The sequence below is a fragment of the Anabrus simplex genome, chromosome 2, assembly GCF_040414725.1.
Source record: "Anabrus simplex isolate iqAnaSimp1 chromosome 2, ASM4041472v1, whole genome shotgun sequence".
Classification (NCBI taxonomy): Eukaryota; Metazoa; Arthropoda; class Insecta; order Orthoptera; family Tettigoniidae; genus Anabrus; species Anabrus simplex.
In genome coordinates this window covers 118,824,438-118,848,085 of record NC_090266.1, presented here as the reverse complement: position 1 = coordinate 118,848,085, position 23,648 = coordinate 118,824,438, and the positions used below count along the sequence as shown (strand labels likewise).

General features: G+C 37.7%; 1 protein-coding gene across 1 annotated transcript in view; it reads right to left on the bottom strand.

Moving 5' to 3' along the window:
• Positions 1 to 23,648, bottom strand: part of nahoda — a 442,475-nt gene that overhangs the window by 7,351 nt on the left and 411,476 nt on the right. The gene's annotated exons all lie outside the window — the stretch shown is intronic.

Here is a 23,648-nt window from a genome sequence, read left to right as displayed (position 1 = left end):
CGTATCTATGATTGAGCATTCAAATTTAAATGAACCAAGGAAGCTGATGCAGAAATAACATTCTTCCAATTTAATCCTTTTCTAGGACATTATGTCTGATATCACATCTGTGAGCTATGGTTACATAATAACTCCTGAACAGGAAAAATGATCACAATACATTAATTACTTAATTACTTCTATTTAAATATCTAATTTAGTCTTTAGATAAAATTTCTCCAATATCAATTTGAAAAGAGGAAATAGTATATAGAAGTCAAGAAGATCTCAAGCCAACAGCCCATCATGCAAACATATGATATAAAAATTACAGCCCTGACAAAGACCAGTCACCACAATAGTGATAAGAATGGTATTATTTGTGAAAAAATTGTTATTCAGAAGTAGGTAAGCTAACAAAGGATAAGAACTGAAAAACTGAAAAGAGTGTGAATCGTTGAAAAACTGATAAAATGAAGATTTAGTTAATTTCTTATAATGCTGAAAATGCATTTCAAAACATGCAATTAATTCCTTTATATCAGACCAGCTGTACTACCTGGCACTGCCCAGGTACTTAACTGAATGTTTAGTTTTAGGATTTGTACTTCCTGTTTATCTGTGAAGTGAATTTTTGCAGATGTCTATATTGTGACATTGATTGATATTTTATGAACTATTTTGAAATTTTAGAGTTACTGTCATGTGTTTCAGTTTTAATTTTAGATGATTTATTTCATTTTGCATTAATTCAACTTTTGAAGCAACAGTTGAAAGCTCACTGTAGTTTTATCATTTGCTCCTTACTTGCATCAACAAAGATTACATCACACTAGTGAAGGATAGGAAGAATTAAGGTGTGCACTAGTCTCTGTCGCATGTCTGGTGGAAAAATGTCTTTGTTTCTTTGCAATGAATGAAGCAAAGAAAACATTTTCTGACATATATTTTTGGTATGTTCCGTCCAATTTAGAATTTCATTCACTGTCACGCCAAGTTTTCTCACTGTTGTACTGTAAGGAATGATTTTATGGTTTATTAGCAGAGGTGGAGTATGATCATTGTTGATTACACGTAGTAATTTTCAAGAAATGATAATGATTGCTTGTGTTTTTTGATGGGTTTATGAGAAGCCTATTTCACTGTGCATATTCGCTTAGTTGCTTCAAGTCAGCATTCATGTTTTGCACTGCATCTGATGATTTTCTTATTCTACAGTGGCTATATATTTGAAGGTCATCTGCATATAAGTTGTATCTGTATAATTTTAATGTAGACAAGATGTCATTGATGTACGGTGAAAAAAGCAGTCGTCCGAAAACACTACCTTGCAGGGTGCCTACTTTCTTAGGTCTCCATTCTGAATGCTGTCATGAATGTACCAAGTTTTGTTAAAATTGGTCCTGTGGTTTAAGAGTAGATATAGAACATACACACATACAACGGCACTAGGAAAGTTTTGCAATACGCAAAAACAGTTGGCTGGACACCCCTGTTATAGTGAGGGATGAAAAAAGAGGTGAAAACCGGTCTAGAAGACAGCAAGGTGCGACCTTCACACCAGTTGTTACCAAGCAGTAGGACTGAAAGCAAGTTAAGATGTCAGTGTGGTCTAAAATTGAATATCGCGCAATTATCCAGTACAATTTTGCTTGTGGATTAACTGTTGACCAGTGCCTAGAGGAAATGACTCCTGTGCTGGGGAAAGACTGTCCACATCGGACAACAATTTTCCGCTGGTACAAAGAGTTCCAGACGGGAAATGTTGGGGTTGAAGGTGATCCTCGTTCTGGGTGACCGTCTGAATCAGTGACTGAGGAAAACATTGAAACTGTGAGGAAAATGTTGCAGCAAGAGAGGCAGTTGACATACCGGCAGATAGAAGAGACCCTCCACATTCCTGCACCAGCTATTCATTCAATTTTACATGACCATCTCCATATTAGATATTTTTGTTCCCTTTGGGTGTCCCATTCACTTTCAGAGGAACAAAGGGCACATTGAGTGAAATGGTGCCAAAAAATACGAAAACAGTTTGAAAATGGGACTTCGCGTAACGTTAATAGCATTGTTACAGGTGACAAAACTTGGCTTTATTATTACGATATCCCAACAAGATCCCAGAACAAGGTGTGGCTGCTTGAAGATGAGGGTACTCCAGTGACTGTGCGGAGGTGAACGTCAGTGATGAAAAGGATGATTGCAGTATTCTTCACTAAACGGGGCATCCTGACTCGGGTTGTGCTAGAAACACAAAGGACAGTTACTGCGAAGTGGTACAGTGAGACTTGTCTGCCTCAGGTCATCCAGGCTCTCAAGCAGCTCCGTCCATCATCACGGCTCAACACTCGGCTCTTGCATCACAACAATGCTCCAGTATATCGTATATATAATGTAACAATGTAACAATGGATTTTCTTGCCAGATCAGGGTTGACTGTGCTTGATCACCCTCCATACAGTTCTGATCTTGCCCCATGTGACTTCGCACTCTTCCCAGAAGTGAAGATGAAGCTGCAAGGGTGGCGTTTTGCATCCGACGAGGAGCTTCTGGCAGCATGGGATCAAGACTGTGAAAATGTAACCGAAGAAAAGTGGCAGAGTTGGTTCAGTGACTGGTTTCGACGTAAGGAGAAGTGTATTGAATGTAGCGGAAACTATTTTGAAAATGTCTAAAGTGTTCACTCACATTGTAAAACTTTCCTAGTGCCCTTTGTACAAACAATTACTTTTATCCATATTAAGATATATATACAAAACATGTATTTTTCATTTGAACATTCTTGCTGCCAAAACATTCAATATGTTTATCCTTATGAACTTTCAACATAAACTCCCTCAATGTGAAAAGAATTGAAATTATTGGTAATCAATTCTCACAGATTTGTGAAAAGTTAACTGTGTTGTATGCTGATCAATGTTGGTCATCATTATTGGCAGAGGATTTAAAATCGTTCACATCAAGGTGGACTCATCACCTCATAAAATTATATAAATAACATAGGCCAAGTCACACAATATGAGAATCATCACTTCTGCAGCCATCTTAAACTTCTTTTCCATAGGTTTTTAAGTCATGGTTGCTTTCTTACAGAAGAGTACAAATTCAGAACACCTATCACAATGCTCTTTACAAATTAATTTTAAAGAACAGGGTCTCTTCTGTGCATCATTACAGCACACTTGGAGTATTCTCATTTCTAGACATCATTAGCATCTATTTGAACAAACTTATGGATATTGTACAGACACCAACCACAGTTACAAGGATCTGAGTAAGCACACAGCAAAGCCTGCCGTAAATGATAAAATAATTTAAATTTTGTGATCAAGGACATATCCAGCTAACCTGATCCAGGCCATTTTCATTCATGACATTCCAGTGGTCACCCTCTTAACTGGCTAATATATTCAAATGGCTGATTAACCAGTAATAATAATAAAACAGTCAATCCAGGAATGTACAGTATAGTAAGGTACTATAATTTATGATTTTTAAAAATTATTTAAAAATATATTAGGCTTATAAACTGAATAAAAATGGCATCCACTATATTAGAGAAAAGGAATATGGAAGAATTTGTGTCTTTGTCCATGAGCAGAACAGGGTGGGAGGCAGTGCAAGGCTCGCAAATGTTGAATACCAAAAGTAATATTATTCACCGGGTCAGCCGGTTAAGCAGAGGCCACTCAAGAGGGCATCTACTTTATCCCCCACCATATTATTCACCTCCATAAGGTGATGAAGAGTCTTGCACACATCCCCATCAACAAAGAAGGTACACACTCACTTATGATGATTCAAACTTAGGATTTTAGAGATATTCTCCGCAATTTACATTGGCAAACAACCAGAGGGGCCATACATTGTAAATAACTCACCGACAGAAGTTGTAAAGAGAGTTCGACGTATTGAAGGGTCTGGGTGTAACATAACAACTGATAATTGGTTTTGCAGCATTCCTCTTGCAAGAGAACTTCATGAAAAGAAACTGACTCTGGTTGGTACACTTTATAAGAATAGGGTGTTACCCGTGGTGTTCTGGTGTGCGAAGGACGGAGATGTAAAAAGTTAGCCTGTTTGGGTTCTGGGAAAACATGACTATTGTCTCTTATGTCTCAAAGAAGAACAAATATGTAGTTCTTATATCGTCAATGCATTTTGATGATGAAATTGATACTAGTACAGGGGATGAAAAGAAACCTGCAATTGCAATAATGTACAATATGGCTAAAACAGGAGTGGACACAGTGGATCAAATGTCTGGCACATATTTAACATCAGGGAAATGATAAAAGCCAGCAGCGCAATGGGCTTGAAGCTTAATGTAAAGAAGACCAAGTGGATGGTTATAAGCAGGAAAGAAGATGGCATTCGAGGTAATCTCACAACAGCAAAGAAACAGATCGCGAGAGTATCAACATTTAAATACCTGGGATGTCACATCAATGATGACTGGGACCTTACTCACGAGATCCGATGCAGAATTGGGCAGGCCAGAACTTCTTTTCAGAGACTTAGGAAACTTTTGACAAGCCGTGACCCTTCCATTTCACTACGGACACGACTACTCTGGTGATAAGTTTTCAGCATTCTGTTATACGGCGTTGAGGCATGGACACTAACTGAGACCATGTGCAAGAGATTGCAAGCATTTGAAATGTGGGCGTACCGAAGGATGCTAAAGATACCTTGGACAGCTAAAATGACCAATATAGACGTTTTGCACCCTATGAACAAAGAACCAGAAATTCTCACTACCATCAAGAGAAGGAAACTAGAATACTTTGGTCATATGATGCAGAACTCTAAATACCACCTTCTGCAATTAATACTCCAAGGGAAAATTAATGGAGAACGTGGACCGGGGAGAAGTAGGACATCATGGCTCGGCAACTTGAGCCAGTGGTTTGGGGTGACAAAGCTTACTCTGTTCCCATGCCACTGATCGCCAACGTTCTGCGAGGACATGGCACATGAAGAAGAAGAAGAAATGCAGACACTGGCCATCAACCGTATTCTTCAGAATTCTTGACATTGCTGGAATTAACGCTCGGATCATATTTTCTTCAAACAACATTGAGAAGAAACTTGTGCGCCGAATGTTCCTGCATGCATTTGGATGGGAATTAGTGAATCCCACAATGCATAAAAGAGTCTATATTAAAAGCCTACTGAAGACCATTCGGGAAAAAGCGGCAAAACTAACTGGTGCTGATGACCCCAGTAAGACGACAAACGTCCCAGAATGAGCTCCGAAATAATCACGGTGCACAGTATGCCCTAGAAACAAAGATGTAAAGACTAAATCATACTGTGATTGCTGTTGTGTAGAGTGATGTGTTTGAAAAATATGAGGAATGTGTGTGAAAAATGTTACCAAATTCAGGTGAACCACAAAGTGATACAGACTAAGTTTCTGACCTTGTGTTTTGTTGAATGTATTCTTACACATCTTTACTTCAATCTGATAACAGAAACATTGAGTGTAATTCAAAAATTGTATTAATTTGTTTTGTGATGAAATGCAGAAATTGAGTAATAATTTCAATATCTTTGTATGCTTGGATTTATGTAGATAAATATTGCATATTTTATTATTTTCATATGCTAATCTCATTTGTAAATCTATATTACACAAAATAAAATACATTTTTTAAAGAAAATGTCTTTAAGCAGGTTGTACTGTGAAATAATAGTTGGGGTGTTGACAACAACCCGTGTGACTACTAACGTTTGAAATGAGTGAGCGACTCTGTGAGGGTTAAAAGCATTCAGTATTGAGTGACAGGTAGGAGATATTCACACTGAATTTGAAATTTACTTCAAGATCTTCCTAAATGGAAAAAATTAAGTTCAAAGAAAGCTATAAAAAATAACTGAAAATCGACATCCATCAGTTTGTAACCAATCCGACATCCAATGAGAAGGATATTTTAAAATGGCTTGAAAGTAATTGTAACGATGACTCTGCATCAAGGGATTTTGACCTGGACCTGAGGGCTGGTTTGAGGTCCACTCAGCCTACGTGATTAGAATTGAGGAGCTATCTGACAGTGAGATAGCGGCCCCAGTCTAGAAAGCCAAGAATAACGACCAAGAGGATTTGTCGTGCTGACCACATGACACCTTGTAATCTGCAGGCCTTCGGGCTGAGCAGCGGTCGCTTGGTAGGCCAAGGCCCTTCAAGGGCTGTAGTGCCATGGGGTTTGGGTTTGTTTGGTTCATGTTAGAAAAACTTAAGTGCCATAAATATAAAGTATGCTGCAGAGAAGAACAATCAATCAGAAGTTGTAACGAAAGAAAGGTCAAATATTTTCAGAACAATCAGAAGTTCTCCATTTCATGGAATTTCTTGTCTCGATACTATATTCTGATTTATTACAAATAAAGGGTTACATCACTTCCCAGAAATTAGTACGAGATTCCTGGGTATGCACATGTATAAATTACTAAGGCTCAAATGGGTTAAGGACACAGCAGAGTGATTACCTAGCTGTTAGAAGAAGGCAAAGAAACACTATATGTAACACATACCCTGGTTACCTGGTTACTGATTCATTCTAATAGGCCCTACAGCTGGAGAATGAAGCACGTTTTAACTCATTTCATTTTCTCAAGAATTACCTGTCAAATTTTGAAAATAATGCTCAGTATCTCAGTAGATATTGACAGCCTTTCGGCTTTCTAGACTGGGGCTGCCATCTCCCCATCATTTAGCTCCTCAATTGCTCTCATGTAGGCTGAGTGACCGCAAAATGGTCCTAAGGTACAGGTAAAATTCGTGATATGGCTAGGCATCAAGGTAAACACAGGCTCACTATCCCTAGACCTTGGGACTGGCTACATTCAGCTCAAAGCTAAACTCAACTGGCTGGCTCCTAAGACCAAACTTATTAGGTGGATACAGACTGCACAAAGAAAGATTTTTCATCACATCTAAAATTATGACACAGAATGCCATGATTTTTGTCCACCCTTCAAAAATGAATTATGTCAACCAGGATAGCACATGTAGCCTTGGGATTATTATTTGGAGCTCTTCCCTAGACCCACCAAGGAGGCTTCATACTTTCATTGAAACTTCTTTCCTGTAATTGACTGACTGTGATTCTGCATAGATTTCCCATGAAATGAAAACTGATCTCCTGGGAAAAGGTTTACAGACCAAAATACATTATTTCTGGTAACTGAACAATTAAAATGAATGCCAGAATAAATAAACTAATATTATATCAGAAACAAGGAGCTATTGTCAGATACATAGCCTACAGACTACAGTGTATGCATTATAATGATAAAAAGGAAAAAATGCTTTCACATTCTGTAGGACCATCATTGTAGCAATCACTTGGAAATGATGCCCTAAGTCAGACATCATTTTTTGTTTATTTTTTTATTTGATAGTACATAATGTAGCAATCATTTTCTTGATAACCAGAAGTATCTAGCTTGAAAATTGAGCATTTGCCACAAGTTGAACCTTTAGATAGCATTTATAGAATTATTTGTTAGTGTGCATGAACTGGATCATGCTGCTTGTTAGGGACATCAAGGTGTACTGACAGCACCATTGATGCTACTGTTGTGTAGTTTAAGTATCAGACTATCTAACTAACTAACTACCTGGTGAATTTCAGACATAAATAACTCAGCAACGCAACAAGCCATTCACAATTTTGTTGCGCAGTTTAAAAGCGCAAGGTTTGCCATTTATGTCACATACAGTAGATTGGATCGAAGTAAAGGTCGCATTAGCCACAGCCTTCAAACAGGTGTTACTGTCGTGGTGCGTGCTGTCTTGGCGTTGGCCATGGAGAACACGTGCATCGTCTCGTCCGGGCTAGTCAGTCAGCCAGCCAGTTGCTAGCATGGCGTGGAGTGGTGAACACCGAGGTTTAGTTATTGAGACTTATTTCAAAAATGCCACAACACAGCATTTGTTTTGCAGACACTTTGGCTTAGGTCGACATGAGAAAGTTCCAAGCAGGAACACTATTCTGTTATGGGTGAACAGTTGAGAAAAAGTGGTTTGAGTGTGAAAACGAAGCAGCCTGGTAGGCCTCGTAGCATCCGAATACCAGAGACCATCCATGCAGTGCGGCACGCCATTACGCAATCTCCTCAACATTCGGTGCGTAGACATTCACGTGCTATGGGACTCTCGGATCGCACGAGGATTTTACACGCAGACATGAAGTTCCATCCATACAAAATGGTGGGTGTTCAGAAACTCAGTGAACGTGATTGGGCCAACCGCAGAGCGTGTTGTGAGACTATCCTGGAAGCTGTAGCAGCTGACACCAGTGTCAGTGATGAAGCTCACTTTCATTTGTCAGGCTACGTTAATGAACAAAATTTTCGGTACTGGTCCGCAACCAATCCTCAACAGTTCGATGAGCGACCTCTCTACAGTGAGTGTGTTACTGTTTGGTGCACTGTCGCTGATTTCAGAATTGTAGGTCCTTACTTTTTTGAAGAGAAGGACAGAACTGTAACAGTAACATTACGTACAGCTGTTACACAACTTCATACAGCCGACACTCACCGACTTAGGGAATCGTACTGTGTGGTTCCAACAAGATGGTGCCACTGCACACACAGCCAGGGCATCGATGGGTCTCCTCAGAGAAATGTTTCCTGGACGTCTCATCTCCTTACGGGGTGACGTTCCATGGCCAGCCAGTTCCCCTGACCTCGCCCCGTACGATTTCTTTCTCTGGGGATATTTGAAGAATCGCGTCTTCCGACGTAAGCCGCCAACACTACATAAACTGAAAGCTGCCATCCGTGAAGAAATCGAGGCAATACCACAAGACATGCTCAAGCGAGTCATGCGGAACTTCAGAAAGAGGCTTCAGAGGTGCATCAAACAGGACAGTCGGCATTTGGATGACATTATTTTTAAAATCTAGTGTGTATGAGTATGTGACGCAAATGACAAACACTACTCTTTCCAACTGTGCAATAAATCTTTAAATGGCTTGTTGGGTTGCCGAGTTATTTACGTTTGAAATTCGTCACGTATTTCCGCTGCACCATGTATATATAACATAATGGTTAACTGTTTAGTGGAAGTGTGTTTACCTTATAATGCCTTACAATATACTTTATTTTTGATGCAAATATGTGTGAAAAAACCTAATTTTTCATCGTATAAAATTCCCATCTTATTAGCTCACAAAATGTAGAGGGAAAGTTAAGAAGAGATAGAGAATAGGGGGTAACTTAAGACACGTGCATACAATTTATCAATCACAACACACCTTCCCTAGTACTTATACAACTCTTTTGTAATAATATTAACATGAACAAAAAAGAACATCCTTATTTTGTCCATTATCTGTCACTCTCATCTGAATCCAAATCATTTCTTGGATTCCATAGGTTTCTTCCACTGTGTGTGCAAGGACTTCAAGACTTAAAGACAGTCAAAATAATGTATATAAAAATTTAAACCATCCACCTTCAGCTGCAGTATCTTTTTTTTCTGCGACGATGGGATATGAAAGGCCTAGGAATTAGAAGGAAGCGGCCGTGGCCTTAATTCAGTATTTCTTTTCTAGAGCCATAATTTGTACAAATAAATGTATAAAGCTGATAAAGAAAGTACACCGGTGGTCATGGACAATGATATACACTTTTCCCTTCTCGGACTGTTATGAAAACATTACAAGCTGATGGGTAATGTTGCAAATCACTAGTGGTTTGTCTTTCACAAATACAGTATGCTTTGTTCAGCATCTAAAAAGCACCATTCAACAAGGGGTAGGACTTACTTTTGCAGCTATACAGGCAGTGGTGTGACAAGGATTTCCAGTATACAGTTTTCAGATGGCCTTCTGAAGCATATTCAATCATTATTCATGCAACTGCATACATAGATCATTCACTGCTAGTGAAGGTGGTTTACAGCAAAACAGACATAAGCAAATAGCAAAAAAAATCTAGTAGTCTTAAAGGCAAAGGAATGAAGTCTACACCTCATAGAGCTTGTTTGCTGGAACAAGCTATACTGAACCCATAATTCTACGATGAGAAAAATATTTTTTTTTATTTTTCTCAATATTTATTTCAAATCAACAAGCTACTTTTATTTTTGAGGGCAGCCATATTGCGCTCCTAAAGTCTCGATGTCGCGTGGGAACGATCTCACCCGCGGCAAGCTCGTGAAATACCGTGACACCTCGGCAGACTTCGAGTGCCCGATAATTCTTTAATTTCGCGGAATTCTGCGTGACGAGGGATTTTGGCAATATAGTAAATGAAGAAATAAATAATCTAAATTATTCTTAAACCCTACGTGAAGACAGAGCCCCCAGGGTAAAACATAAATGCAGTTAAGCCTAAGTACAAGTCAGCGTCAGATTCGAGGACTAGCTCCACGTGCCAAGGTCAATGAATGAAGAAAACCCGCGAAACGCCCGGGCAGAAATAATTCATTTCACCTGTTGCGAGTGTGGTAAAATTATGAGATTAACATCTAAAATAATTACAAGTCTTTCCGGAATTCTGGGACAAGTCTCATAAAAATCGGTCTATTGGACGCGAAATTAGCAGATTATGCAATCAAGCTTAGTAGTGTGTGTAGCGTCCCTCATAAGACTATAAAAGGAACCCCCCACTGCATATTTTTCAGTGTCGATCTGGTTTTTGAAGCGGCGGTAGCTTACGCCCGTCGTCAGCAGAAAATTGTACCAGATTGATCTACAAACAACTTAGTACATGTTCGTGGCTGAGGTCCACATATTCGGTTAGAAAGGGAAGGTGACAGAAAATTTCTGAACTTCTGCCGACAAACTGTGAAAGTATAGGCGTCTGTTAAAGTACACAGCAAAATTTTATTGTATCACCTCATGTGCGTTTGAAAGTGGTAAGAGAGTTGGGAAGCTAGTCAGAGTAGTTCTGATTTCGTTATCTGTTGAACACCTGTTATATATGTGGGTGACAGAGAGAGACAACTCTGGGAAGAAAGCAGACAGTCGCAGTTGAGTGCAGAACAAGGGAGGTTCGTGGTACAAATTATAACGAGGAAAGTGCGTGATTTGTGTTGTAATTTAATATCGTGTGAAAAAGGCAGTGTTTGTAAGATTGATAGGCTGGAGTACATGATGTTATTTGTACCAATGTACGGCTAAAGGCACGAGGTCATCTGGCGACGATGTAGCCAGAATACTGAGGATGACTCCATTTTGCAGGTCTGTCTATATTTGTAATATGTTGTAGTTAGATTTTATTGTTCTGTCCCAACAAATTTTTTCAAGATGATTGTCGGGTTGATATTTGCAATTATCAGGCGAAAAGTGTTATAATTTTTGGTCAGCGTGTGAAAATTTTAGTTTGTAAATTTCACGTCAAGAAACTGTAAAATGCGACGTTTAAATCTGGTGTTAATGTTCTATGAGATATTGTCCAAAGTGAGGAAAATTAGGAAAGCTATAATGGTAAAATAGTCGTGGCGAATGTTTTAATTTCAAATGTCAGTTGAATTCAGAAATGTTGGTCAATAATAATAATAATAATAATGTCTACCGCGGGATAAAATTTTTCCTATGTTAAAAGTGCATTTAACCAGTGTGTTTTACAAGGATCGCAGGCAATTAGATAATTCCAGTGAAATTCGATAGAGTTATATTTGTTCATGGGAAGTAAAATTTTGTGACATCGTGTATATCGATGATACGGAAAATCGCAGTGTGTTCTTGGATTCTCGAGGTCCGAAAGTCGTAGTAATAGTAAAATAAAGAGGTGTATTTTATAATGGTTGTTGTTTTCACTAGAGGATTGAAATATAAAAAGGGTCTTGGAAATATAAGAAAAATGGATTGAGAGCGAAGAATTTATAAATGTGGAGATGAGAGGGATAGGAATATTGATGGAGAAAGGGAGCCTGGATTTTAAGTGATACCGCTGGGATAAGGCGAGGAGAATGAGTTTGAGATAGGCTATGTTTGCCGAGGAAGTATTTGTGAGACAGGCTGTATTGTGGCAGGCTGTAGTGTTTTCCGCTAGCAATCCGAAATTTGAGACGACTACTGTGTGAGGCACCGTAGATTTCTAGTAAGATCCCAAGTGAAAACGACTCTAGTAAAGGTTAAAAATTTTGGTAGTAAAAGTCAAGTGACTAGTTACGTAAAGCCCGTATGAACATTAAGATGTGACCTCAAGGATAAAAGAGCATTTAGAATACATGGTTGGTGTTGTATTGAATTTCGTTTCACTGGATATGTCATTGATATAAATATTTGGAATTGACGGTAGGCGATTTGAGAGTTTCTAATGCGGTAGTGATGATTATTATTTTGAATACATCCACTAAATGGTAGACGTGTGTTGGGAATTATCATTGCTTCCCTAAAAAAACTTCATTGCACAGGCTGAGATTGTGTTTGAGTTGGAGAAGTGTTCGTCACGCATATTTATTTTCGAGTTCACGTATTGTAACGAGATGGAGACTTACTGCATTTTCCGACTTGCATTCGTTTAATAGTAAGAGACGTGGTTCCATGTGTATTGAAATGTCAGAGGTGGTTTGAAATTGTTAGTTCGCCTGATATGCTAGGGGATGCATATTACGACCCATTTTTTTACGCCCGACCATAGATTTGGGACGTCACATGTTATCCTTGGAGTTACTGATGATGAGACGTCCTAGTTCACGCCCGACGATAGAATTTGGAAGGTATCGTGTACATAGAGATTAGTGTTAGGACGTACAGATTTTAAGTGAGCCCGACGATAGGTCTGGGATGTCAGCTGTACATACTCAAGTCTCAGATTAGATGTTTCTTTTGTTTTCGCGAAGTGACTTGGGCGAAGGTAGCCTCTACAGTAAACTATGAAATATGAAGAGTGTTAGATCGGTATAATGAGGCCAACTAGTGCGTAGCTCCAATAGCTGGAAGGTGTTCATTAAGATAACGGGGCCGCTATCGGTGAATGAGGGTTGCCCAAATATTGGATATCGACCTGACGCAGATTAAATATTTTACTGTAATTCTCCAGGCGTGTTGAGTTTTAATGACTTCGATATGTTATTTTATTTCACGGACTTAATTGTTTTGTCGTTCTGACGTCATTTCGTTTTGATAGTGTGCATATTGACACTCAGTGTTAGTGTGAGACTTGAGTTGCGAATGTGGTTTCGATTCGTCAGTCAGTAATATTATTTTATTTTCAATCTTTGTCGTACTTTCATTTTATTCGTAGTTGAATTCGATTAAGTAATCACTTTATAGGTAGTGTGTTGGGACAGACAATAAGTAGATGGATCTGTAATGGTAGTCATTGTTTTTCAAAGGAAAGAATTCCTTTTGTTGTATTTTTCAATGTGGACTGGTAATTTTATTAAGCGTAACAAAACCATTTCTAACCTGAAAATCGGTTTGAGAATAATACTTTTCAAGTGATTTACCACTTTTTAATTAACTTCAGTGTTTGGCATTTCTCCTAAATGCGTGATGAATAAGTGTTTCCTGCATTCCGCAGTTTTGTTCCTTTAGAACGACGTAACGTAAGATCCTCGCGGATCATGTTGTTGTTGGTTCCTTCCGAACAGCTGTTTGGGTGATGCACATTTAGCATCGGGATTACCTTATCACTTAAGGGTGTCATGAATGACAAATACATGGTGGAATTTTATTTCAATTGTGAATGATGCTGTTAACTCGTAGTGAACACCATGCTTTCCCATAATATTTCGCAACCTATCCAAAGCAACTGATAGTCAATTTGGTTCGATTAAGGGTCCATTCGGCGGGTGTTCCGTATCCGCAAAAGGTATTCGACTGGTGGATAACCTTAATTGAGAGGAAATCAGGCGTTCTACTTGTTGAAAGTCAGATTTTCCACGGATCGTGTGGATTAACTCTCAGTTCTCGTTTGGAATAATAGGTGCCCGGTTTTCAGGTCTTTCCTTTTTCAGATTTTCAGTTTCGTTGTCAAGTAATGTACTAATTTCTCCGAAGCAACTCTTCGATATTCTGAGAAATAAATCAACGCTATGCAATGTGACTGCGTTTGAAACATTCAATAATAAAAGATTTAATTTTTTTCAAGGATTTATATTAAAATAATAATGTTGTCGTGCTATTTCGATTTAATAAAAGTTAGTAAGCACATATTTGCTCCTCATTTCAAGTAGTTAGGCTCTCTTCTGAACCCCATCGTTTGGTTAAGATCGTGACCGAATTTATTCCCGCAACGACACATGATTTAAGAGTTCTATATTGTTCTACTGTAGCAGCTGTGGCCGACCAACGATGGAATGGTAAGTTCAAGGGTTCAATATAGGCATGAGAATTATATTGCTGCTTAATGGCAATCTGTATACTGAGCAAATCTGACATGAAATGGGACTGCAAAACATCATTGACACGTTGCTGTTATACCTCCATGCCTTCAACAAGCACAAGAAGTGATTAGGAGTCACAATAAATAGCATACCAAACCATAACACATAAAAGTTGGTGCTGGATTGTTGCATTGTCATATGCGGTGCCAAACCCCAACAGAACCACCGCCTGCATCAATACTGTAGTGGAACTCATAAGACTAAATACTGCATCTTCATTCCTGTACACAACTGTGACGTCCATTGCAGCATTGACAAGGTACCGCATGATGTCCACGGGTCAAAGACAAACATCGCAGAGGACATCGAGTCGCAAGACTAGACTCAATTTTTCTTATAATTTAGATCCACCTTATTCAATACATAAAAAAGGTGGATCCAAATTATAATAAAAGTTGTAATCTTAGTTCAATACGGACAAGCAATGAAATTTATTAATTTAACAGACTAGACTCATTCAAATAGTGATGAATGGTTCTCGCTGATATCAGCAAATGAAGTGCAGGCCTCACATACTGCGAGAGGTGTCACTGCATGCTACTGCACGTTGGCAGATGGGAAGAACTTCTCTGCCTGTAGAGTGTCAGGTGGGGCCAGTAACGGGTAAATAATGTTTATCCTATACGTATCGATGTCCGTACACAACATGTCATTGTGGAGACTACACGGCCAGCATGACCAGCTATACTGTACAATGAGCCAACCACCCATCTCCATGCATTTGGACAATACAAACCTGCAACTAATGAAAATCATTTTCACCGTACTGAAAAAAACTTAATATAATATAAGAAAATTTATTTTAATTCGACCTATTCAATACAGTACAAGATGTTAACGTATTAGTTAAACATCATTAAAATAGTTGAGACCTGTTTCGCCCCTTCTGTGGGGCATTATCAGTCATATCAATACCTCAAAATTCTACCAGACATCTGGTTGGAAATTATAAAAATATGTTGCATGAGTGAATACATCAAAAAACATTTACAAGATCTTATTAACAAAATATCAAATTGATTAAAAAATGTTATACTAGTGAACACGTTGGTGAATTTTCACTTAAAACGAGGCCGTCATATGTACAGTATTGACAATAATGGTAGTTTAAAGTCTTATTTGATGGTAAGTTTGAAGACAGTTTAATTCTGAATGAGTGCAGAATACATATAATTACAATTGCTGTGCACATATTTTACATTGTAAAATGTTGTGTGGAAAAACCTTCCAAATTTGTATTAGTTTTCCATTTAAAAAATGTTTGACCTCAATATTACGTATTTGATGTTGTTTAATCAGAATTACCTTCAAGATGTGAAATTTTGTATATGATATTATGACCAGCTCATGTAAAAATTTGCATTACATCATAATTCAACTTGGATGTCAATGTTGACTAATTATAATTTAGACTCAAACAAATTAGTTCACCGAAGTATCCATGGGCTAATCACCTCCGCTGGACACTCTCTATGAAGACGGAGTGCCTAGTGCATGTAAACAACAGTTAATATTTGGTTCAAAATGAACCTATGTTGGAACAAGTTAAAATAATGGCTTGAATGAGGGGGGTTGAAATGTCGTTAAATCTTCCCAATTGACTAGTGATTTTTTAAGTTTTTCCGTGTGCTTCTGTTGTTGGAAAATGGGATGTCAGTTTATTGGCTGAATGGGTGACAGTCGAAACGTTGTGCGATGTAATCAATGTTAAGCTGTCTAAAGTATGTGAAAATCTGAAAGGAAGGATAAGTCCTTAATTAGTTGAGTGAAGTGACGGGAAAACAAAAAGAATGAATGCGTTAAAGAATTGAGACTGTGAAGTTAAAACTTACTTTAAGTGTTGTTGGGCTGTTACCTTATTGCTAAGAGGTTTGTGAAGCATTGGCTGTCACTAACGTCTTGCTCCTCGTGTTGTACGTGTGACGTCTTGGTGGAGGGGAGTGGGCCTGGGAAGGCAGGGCTGTAGGCCTGTGATTGGCGCATGGGAAGGAGTTGTGATAATTGGAGGGAGAACAGGGGCGTAATAAGTTTAACGGCTTAGTGGGGGTGCTTGACGAGGTTATTTTGAGGACGTCAACAAGTCTTTTGACTTTAGGATTTAACATATTGAATGGAATTATTAATTGTTCATAAAGAGGGCTTCGGTTGTCTATTGGATTATTTAAGTTTTTATTACTGTTATATTTTTTTGTCCAAGAAAATGTACTAATTTTTGAACTCGGTCATCAGTCTGTCTTTATCTAGTCTTTTTTAAATTTGGAGATCTTGTTCGATTGTGGCGAAACTGTGTCCTGTGTCCTTCATATGGATGCTCATTGCTGAGTGTTTGTTGTGTTTCTGGGCATTAAAATGTTCTGCATATCTAGTTGTGAAGCTTCTTCCGGTTTGACCGATGTACGAACTATTGCACTCTGAGCATTTCAGTCTGTAAATGCCGGAACCTGAAAATGTATTGTTGTCTGAGTTTATCTTGTTGTGGTTGAAGAATAAATTTTGATTTCAATTTTGGGTCTTTAAGGCTATCTTAATACCATGTTTCCTTAAAGGGGTAGCGATTTGATGTTTGATGGGATTAGTATAGGTAAAGGTTGCGTACTTTGATTTGTTTATATCCATTGGGGAGAGGTTCGTGGTCAATTTCAATTTCACTTTATTGATTACTTTATGTATGACTAGCTGATGTTCCCGTGCTTCGCTACGGGACTCTCAGAAAGACTGACTTTGTGGTTTTCCTAACTGAAGTCAATATAGGTCATTACAAAAACGTCAGTAGAAATGTGGTGATCAAAAGCAATGTTATCATATAAAATACTCAATCAAATGAAAAACTGCACATTTTCTCACTTTTAACGAACAGTACTACGGTACACGTTATAATTCTCATGTTAGGTCCGTACTGAAATGTACGTAAATACAAAGTATGCTACAAGTGTAAGAGCAATCAGGATCCTGATTTTTCACCATACAGGTTTGAGTTTGAGGCTGATGTTGCCCTTAATATGGGCGAAATATGTCCCTTAACATTTTTTAATAATATTTAATTTCTAAAAAAGATCTTTTCGTATTGAACAGGTGGATATTAAAAAAATAACAACACTTGTAACATACTTTGTATTTCAGTACTACGGTGTCGATCTACAGTCCAAAGTTCCAGAACTGGAATGGCCAGGCCGCAGACAGCCGTGAACACTTCTCTGCCATTATTCCGTTAAACATGCGCACTTCTCATTCCAATCAATGCCTCAGAGTAGGGATTGAATAGCTCGAATGCTATGATGAACCAGTGTATTACGTACCAGTAGTATCGCAAAATTTGTGGAACAGAGGAATGGCATGCTAAAGAAGAAAGTTACCCAACTCTCCAGCTAATTCCCGCTAATATTTAGGCAGACTGTTACACTCGTACGACTGGGCGAGTTTGCCTTTTGGGCGCGCAGCTGTGAGCTTGCATCCGGAAGATAGTGGATTCGAATCCCACTGCCAGCAGCCTTGAAGATGTTATTCCGTGGATTCCCATTTTCACACCAGGAAAATGCTGGGGCTATACCTTAATTAAGGCGAAGGCCGCTTCCTTCATACTCATAGCCCATTCCTATCCCACCGTTGCCATAAGACCTAACTGTGTCAGTGCAACGTAAGGCAATTTTTAAAAAAATACTCAGCACGCAGCAGTAATCCTATCTATCGGAGATGAGTGGCAATAGAAGGCAAAGCACATCACAACAAACAATGGTCAATGTAATGTTATTGTTGATAATTTTTATGAGCATTCTATACCGTAGGTCTTCACATTTAGTTTTCTTTCGACTCTGTGATTTTAGGCCGTCTTATAGAATTATTTATAGCGTAGACTGTAGTTCCTTATTCTCCGACTTTACATACCGATTTTCATTCAATCCTGTCTACCCATTTTCTCGTGACTCGGCGCTGAAAAGGACTTGGTAACAAAAATCCAAATTCATGAATATCTCTGACCATAGCCAGTATGGTAACAATGTATAAGACATAAATGATCAGAAATATAATACTATATAACTTTAGTTATGTAGTATTTATCGATACGACCACTTATAATTATTTGGGAATTAAATTTTATGTCAACCTCTAAACTACCATTTCGTTCAGCGTGAATAAAACTATTTATAGCCCAGATTATAGTGACTTATTCCCCGACTTTGCATGCCGATTTTCATTAAGATAGGACAACTAATAACATAAATATTCGAGAATTCCATTGTAGGCCTTCCCCTTGACTACCATTTTTCTAAGCGTTAATACAATTATTTATAGCCTAGATTGTAGCGACTTATTCCTCGACTTCCCCTACCGATTAGGATACGACTATTAATAACAAATATTTGAGAATTAAATTTTAGGCCTTCCCCTAAACTACCATTTCAGTCAGCGTGAATAAAATTATTTATGGCCTAGATTGTAGCAACTTATTGCCCGACTTTCCCTACCCATTTTCATTAAATTCCCTTCAGCCGTTTTCTCGTGGTGCGTGTACATACATACATACATGCAGACAGACAGATAGATAGACAGACAGACAGACAGACAGACAGACAGACAGACAGACAGACAGAGATTACGGAAAAGTAAAAAGGGCATTTCCTTGTTACTGTGGGCATGGCTGATACAGAAATACCATCCTTTTTTAAATTCTGAGCAATGTACAGACAAAACTCTTATTATATATATATAGATTAAGGGATTGTATCCATTGAAACAAGCTATTTCTTTTATGGTATTTATTTCTTTTTACAAGCTGGCAGTTGACATGGGAATTTTTAGCGCTCTGTACACTAAACTGTAAAACGAGGCTTGTTGGTGTGACTGTGGGTGAAGAGAATTTTGTTTTATGGTTGTGGGAGTGAACGAAGGTTTTCTGTAAATTTGGAAATCGAAATTGTTTAAAGTCCTAGTAATTGTAATGTCAAGAAAATAGATTAAATTATTGTCCTCATCCTCTTCGGTGAACATGATGCAGTTGTCTAGGCTATTTAAGTAGGTTAGTATGTCTTCACTATTGTTGCAACTTTTATCTATTATTACTAATATGTCATCGACATGGCATAGCCAAAGACACAATCCATTAATGCTATTTGTTATTTCACTATTTTTGAGATTATCCATGTAAATTTCGGCGAGTATTCCCGAGATGTTAAAGTGAAGTAATTATTATGAAGAACGAAATTTAGCAATTTTAAGCATTCTTCTATTTCTAATAGACTTAAAGTGATGTGTTTGGAAAGATCATTTCATATGATTTCTATAGTTTCCTTTGCGGGAATGTTCGAGTATATGTTGGTAATGTAAAAAAGAACACAATATGTGGTTAGGTTGTAAATTAAATTTATTTATCATTTCGCATAGTTCTATTGCGTTTTTATAGGGTGTTTGTTGTGGTATGTAAACGTTCTTGAGAAATTTCTGGAGGTATAGTGAAGTTTTGTACGTCGGACTATTTCGGCTATTTATGATGGCTCGAATGGGAACATCCTTTTTATGTATTTTTGGCAATGATCTGACGGTGGGTAATTTGGGATTCATGTTGATGTGTTTTTGATATTCGTGTTCGTTAAATAAGAAAGGTTAGTTTTTAGGAGTGTTTTTATATTACGTTTAGTTTTTAAGGTAGGATCTTTAGAGATTATTGAGTAAAAATTGTCGGAAAAGAAATCCTCCGTTTTTTTTTCAGTCACTACTGATCTGCATTTGGGGCAGTCGCCCAGGTGGCAGATTCCCTATCTGTTGTTTTCCTAGCCTTTTCTTAAATGATTGCAAAGAAATTGGAAATTAATTGAACATCTCCCTTGGTAAGTTATTCCAATCCCTAACTCCCCTTCCTATAAACGAATATTTGCCCCAGTTTGTCCTCTTGAATTCCAACTTTATCTTCATATTGTGATTTTCCTACTTTTAAAGACACCATCCAAACTTATTCGTCTACTGATGTCCTCCCACGCCATCTCTCCACTGACAGCTCGGAACATACGACTTAGTCGAGCAGCTCGTCTCCTTTCTCCGAAGTCTTCCCAGCCCAAACTTTGCAATATTTTTGTAACGCTTCTCTTTTGTCGGAAATCGCCCAGAACAAATCGAGCTGCTTTTCTTTGGATTTTTTTCCAGTTCCTGAATCAAGTAATCCTGGTAAGGGTCCCATACACTGGAAACATACTCGAGTTGAGGTCTCACCAGAGCCAAATATGCTCTCTCCTTTACATCCTTATTACAACCCCTAAATACTCTCATAACCATATGCAGAGATCTGTACCCTTTATTTACAATCATATTTATGTGATTTCCCCAATGAAGATCTTTCCTTATATTTATACCTAGGTATTTACAATGATCCCTAAAGGGAACTTTCACCCCATCAATGCAGTAACTAAAACTGAGAGGACTTTTCCTATTTGTGAAACTCACAACCTGACTTTTAACACCGTTTATCATCATACCATTGCCTACTGTCCATCTCACAACATTATTGAGGTCATTTTGCAGCCGCTCACAATCTTGTAACTTATTTATTACTCTATACAGATTAACATCATCTGCAAACAGCTGTATCTCTGATTCCACTTCTTTACACATATCATTGATATGTTTAAGAAAACATAAAGGTCCAATAATACTGCCTTGAGGAATTCCCCTCTTAATCATTACAGGGTCAGATAAAGCTTCCCCTACTCTAATTCTCTGTGTTCTGTTTTCTAGAAATATAGCCACCCATTCAGTCACTCTTTCTTCTAGTCCAATAGCACTCATTTTTGCCAGTAGTCTTCCATGATCTACCCTATTATATGCCTTAAATTGGTCAATCGCAATACAGCCCATTTGACCTCCTGAATCCAGGATATCTGCTATATCTTGCTGAAATGCTACAAGCTGAGCTTCCGTGGAATAACCTTTCCTAAACCCAAACTGCCTTCTGTCAAACCAGTTATTAATTTCGCAAACATGTCTAATATAATCAGAAAGAATGCTTTCCCAAATCTTACATGCAATGCATGTCAAACTGACTGACCTGTAATTTTCAGCTTTATGTCTATCACCATTTACTTTATACACAGGGGCTACTATAGCAATCTCCATTCATTTGGTATAGCTCCTTCAACCAAACAATAATCAATTAAGTACTTCAGATATGGTACTATATACCAACCCATTGTCTTTAGTATATTCCCAGAAATCTTATTAATTCCAGCTGCTTTTCTAGTTTTCAACTTTTGTATCTTACTGTAAATGTCATTGTCATCATAGGTAAATTTTAATATTTCTTTAGTATTACTCATCTCCCCTATCTGGACATTATCCTTGTAACCAACAATCTTTACATACTGCTGAATGAATACTTCTGCCTTTTGAAGATCCTCGCATACACACTCCCCTTGTTCATTAATTATTCCTGGAATGTCCTCCTTGGAACCTGTTTCTGCCTTAAAGTGTACCTATACATACTCTTCCATTTATCACTAAAATTAGTGTGGCCACCAATTATGTTTGCCATAATGTTATCCTTAGCTGACTTCTTCACTAGATTCAATTTCCTAGTAAGTTCCTTCAATTTCTCATTACTTCCACAACCATTTCTAATTCTATTTCGTTCCAACCTGCACCTCCTTCTTAATCTCTTTACTTCTCTGTTATAATATAGTTGATCTTTACCATTCCTTACCACCTTTAAAGGTACAAGCCTATCTTCACATTCCTCAACAATTGCTTTAAACCCAACCCAGAGTCTGTGTACGATTTTATTTACCATTTCCAAGCGATCATATTTACTTTTTTTAAACTCCCTCATGCCTGTTTTGTCAGCCATATGGTACTGCCTAATAGTCCTAATTTTAATACCTTCCTTTCTTTCACATTTATTTTTAACTACGACAAAAACAGCTTCGTGATCACTAATACAATCTATTACTTCGGATGTAGTCATGTTTATTCTTTAGGACTACAGTATTGCCTTTGTCAGCTTTCGTTACTATAACATTATTGGTGTCCATATTTTTTCTTAATCCATGGTTTTGCTTTAGTGAGGTGAAATTGTTGATTTTAGAAACTTCCTTTACAAGAGTGGGTATTTTCTTTTTTTATCTCATATCTCACATCGTTCTGTCTGTCAAAGGGAATTTGTTTGTTTATGTTTGATTCGGCTTCCGCTGTTGTGGTAATTATGTCCTCCGCTTTATGTGGACTAGGCCAATTATATTTTAGGCCTTGGTCAAACAAATGTATTTCATTGTCCGAAAATGTGGTGTTAGATAACTTGAACGTGGTTGGAGTGTTGTTCCATGAGGAGGTGGGAGTTTCTCTGTTTCTGTTTTGGTTTAAGGATTTAGTTTTCTCTTCCATTAGACATGATAACTTGTGGTTTAAACCGCAACCACAACAGAAACCAACCAAAACAGAAACAGAGAAACTGCCACCTTCTCATGGAACAACACTCCAACCACGATCAAGTTATCTAACACCACATTTTCGGACAATGAAATACATTTGTTTCACAAGGCCTAAAATATAATTGGCCTAGTCCACATAGAGTTGAGGACATAATTACCATAATAGCGGAAGCCGAATCAAACATGAACAAACAAATTCCCTTTGACAGACAGGACGATGTGAGATATGAGATAAAAAAAGAAATTACCTACTCTTGTAAAAGAAGTTTCTAACATCAATAATTTCACCTCACTAAAGCAAACCCATTAATTAAGAAAAAAGATGGACACCAATAATGTTATAGTAATGAAGCCGACAAAGGCAATACCATAGTCCTAATGAATAAACATGACTACATCCAAAAAACGGAGGATTTCTTTTCCGACAATTCTTACTGAATAATCTCTAAAGATCCTACCTTAAAAACTCAATGTAACCTAAAAAAACTCCTAAAAAACTCATCTTTCTTATTTAACGAACACGGATATCAAAAACTCATCAACATGAATTCCAAATTACCCACCGTCAGATCATTGCCAAAAAAACATAAAAAGGATGTTCCCACTCGACCTATCATAAATAGCGGAAATAGCGCGACGTACAGAACTTCACAATTCCTCCAGAAATTTCTCAAAAAACATTTTACATTCCACAACAAACATGATGATGATGATGATGCTTGTTGTTTTAAGGGGCCACAACAAACACCCTATAAAAATGCAATTTACAACCTAAGCACATAATGTGTTCTTATGACATTACCAACATTCATTCATTCATCCATTCATTCATTCATTCAATCAATCAATCAATCAATCAATCAATCAATCAATCAATCAATCAATCAATCAATCAATCAATCAATCAA